Source organism: Felis catus, chromosome C1, assembly GCF_018350175.1.
Source record: "Felis catus isolate Fca126 chromosome C1, F.catus_Fca126_mat1.0, whole genome shotgun sequence".
Classification (NCBI taxonomy): domain Eukaryota; kingdom Metazoa; phylum Chordata; class Mammalia; order Carnivora; family Felidae; genus Felis; species Felis catus.
This window is the reverse complement of record NC_058375.1, coordinates 165363004-165366337: the sequence shown is the minus strand read 5'-3', so window position 1 is coordinate 165366337 and position 3334 is coordinate 165363004. Positions and strand designations below refer to the sequence as shown.

The 3334-nt window shown below is 36.4% G+C and overlaps 1 pseudogene; it reads right to left on the bottom strand.

Moving 5' to 3' along the window:
• Positions 1–508: 508 nt before the first annotated feature.
• Positions 509–911, bottom strand: LOC101094120 (annotated as a pseudogene).
• Between the last annotated feature and the right edge of the window lie 2423 nt (positions 912–3334).

Below are 3334 nucleotides of genomic sequence, written 5' to 3'. Positions count from 1 at the left end.
GTGAAAGGGGGTCTTGATACCTATTTAACAGGAATATTATAAGATCAAAAGAGTTATGTGAAACTCCTCTATGAAATTTAAAACAGTATATACCACTACAGATTTTGAAAATTCATTTTTATATTTCCTTTGCTTTTTAACCTAGAAAATGCACTGACCAGCCATATTGACCCCATTACCTATTTTAAAAGCATTGGTAGACTTTGATGATGGTGGGATGATAGTAGCAATAGCAAGAAAAACAGAAAGAGGAGTATGAGTGGTGGGGAATGTGTGTGTGCTGTCCCCTGTGCTGGATTTTCTTTGTGTCACAAGACTTTCTGTGAAAGCTGTCCTGTGTTCAAAGGGAAATGAACACAAATTAGATGGGCAATCTACCCAGCTATCAGAATTCACATTAATCTTACCGCCAAAATAACTGTCCATTGCAAGTTCAGTTCACTTTTTTTTTTTTTTTTTGAAAAAAACAAGCTCTGGCTGGTTTTATTAAAGAAAAATTTTACAGGATTTACTTTCCACCAGTCTGTTCTGGCATGCTTCTAATGATAATACAATTACCTGGATGAATGATAGCCAGTGTGCATACTCTGTAGTATTTCCCACATGTTGTGCCCAATTCAACATTATTCCCACTGTATTTGTGGCCAACATGGCATAATATTCTATTTCAGATTTCCTCAAGGACGGGCAGTTGTCAGTGAGGATGACCAGTTCCGCTTTGCCATGTCTGACTGTTCAGTCTGCTTGTACCCCAGCACATACTTTCCACTTTCCATAATGAATTGAAGCCTAGAGTTAATCACCTCCACTGACTTTTTGTCTTCTTGGTGGCCACCATCTTCCTGCTTTAGGTGAGGGATGGCCCCAACCGAGAACAGCAGCCAAGATGGCTGGGAGTGAGAAAGGGTCATTATTATTTTCTGAAATAGCCATTTTTATTGCTAATAGTTGCATAGACTTGTGGAGATTTCATTTTGCTTTGTTAAATTGGTTAAGATATCTTAAATTAGCCGTTAGATAAGAGTTTACCTTAAGAATGCTGTTTTAAGAGACGAGATAAGTTCCAATCTGGAACCAAGAGTGACCTAGAACAGATACATCTTTCCAATTCCAATCCAATGGAACACTTAGGCTGAATTCTACCTCTTAAAAAAAAAAAAAAAAAGAGGGGATATAAAGGTGGAGAAAAGAAAGCTGATAAATCACTCCCTCCAGTTTTTGGAAGGAGGTAGATCATGCTTCCACTCCCACAAGGCTAGTGCTGGGAACTCCCCATTTTGGAAGATGAGGCAGATCTTGACATGAAAAAAGTTTGAAGTAGTGTCCCACCCTAGAAAATAAGCTAAATTAACTTCTTAGAGTACACAGTTAAGATGTAAAAACAGTAAATACCCAGCACACTCAAAGACTTTAGAAATGCACATATCTCTTGGGGAGCAATTTAAATTTCAGAACTCTATCTTTAGAAATTGGGGTGCTGGGGGGGGGGCTCAGTCGGTTAAGTGTCAGATTCTTGATTTCGGCTCAGGTCATGATCTCACCATTGGTGAGATTGAGCCCTGCATTGGGCTCAGCACTGGGCCTGGAGCCTGCTTAAGATTCTCTCTCCTTCTGTCTTTGCTCCTTCCCCACTCACACACGCACATGTGCTCTCTCTCTCTCTCTTTCAGAAGAAAGAAAGAAAGAAAGAAAGAAAGAAAGAAAGAAAGAAAGAAAGAAAGAAAGAAAGAAAGAAAGAAAAGAAAAGAAAAGAAAAGAAAAAGAAATAATTAAGCATATATGCAAAGATTGAACTACCAGGCAGATCATCTCAATTATGTCCAGTATTTTTTGCCATAAGCATCTTTGCCAAAGACATCTTTGCCACCAACATTTTTGCCCTGTAATAATTGGCTATAAGGCAATTTTGCCATGAAAAATAAAATAACTGGTTGACAGTTCGGTTTCATTTCTCCATTGGCAAAGTTTCCATTTTTACATTATATAAATCTTGGCTAGCTCTCATAATGGTCTGAAGAGTGATGGGTAGACATAGTGGTCTTAAGATAGTAGATGATAAATACATACATCGCCTTATTAGAAAATATGGTAACAAAACTTACTAGAAGTGTGAAATAAGAGAGTATAAAGCCAGACTGCACGCTACACTACTAGGAAATGATTACATATCAGTTACAATGATAACAAAGTTCAGTTACAAATTCATCCCAGAGTTAGCATTTCTTCCACATTTCCCATGGAACTTTGGAACATCCATCAAGGGACGTGTGACAATAGGTGAAGAATGAACATCCATGTAGAAGGCTTTCACAACCCAATACAAAACTCAGTTACAAATATACATCTTAGTATTTGGAAAACTGATACCTCTCTTAAAGAAGGAAGAAATTAATACATAATTTTATTAGTTTTTTCATGTTTCATTATGTCCTTTTCAATATCCCTTTTTTTCTTTTTCATTATTTTATATTTTATGACAGAATTGCCTTATAGTCAATTAGTTATGCAGTGAAAATGTTTGTGGTAATGCAAAGATGTCTCCAGCAAAGATGTTTATAGTGAAACTACCTGGAACACATCGAAGCAATATGCACCATACAGGAATAGTAAAAGCGACTACATATCCAATAATAAGAGTTTAGTTAAATACATCCAGATGATGTGTACTATTTGTATTTAATGTAATGTTATAGATAAATATTTATTAATTTGATAAAGATTTCTAAAATTTTTTAAAGACAAACACAGGTGGCAACCAATATGTACTCAATGGTTCCAATTTTATAAAATAAATAATGTGTGAATATAAGTATGGTTTTAAAAGCTCTTAAAGGGCTTCTGGCTCAAGATAGTAGACTGAGAATATGCATTTAATCCCTTCTTGCTCTCCAAACCCCACTAAAATTATTTTATTTTATTTTAAGCTTATTTATTTATTTTGAGAGAGAGAGAGAGAGAGAGAGCATGTGTACAAGTAGGGGAGGGGCAGAAGGAGAGGGGGAGAGAGAATCCCTCTCTCCTTGAGGGGCTCACATTTACAAATGGCAAGATCATGACCTGAGTTGAAGTTGGATGCTTAACCAACTGAGCCACCCAGGTGCACTTTTTTTTTTAAGTTTATTTATGTATTTTGAGAGAGAGAGCACGCACCGCATTAAAATAATTTTAAAACACACATTCACAAAGAACATAGTTTATAAGAGTGCAAAAAGTACCCCCTGCCCCCAGCTTCATTTCCAATGGGCTTACTCCTTCTCTCAAAGTGGAAAGAATCCAAGCAATGAGACGAGAAGATGGAAAAAGATTCTTACTTTTCATTTCATACTTTCTGTAC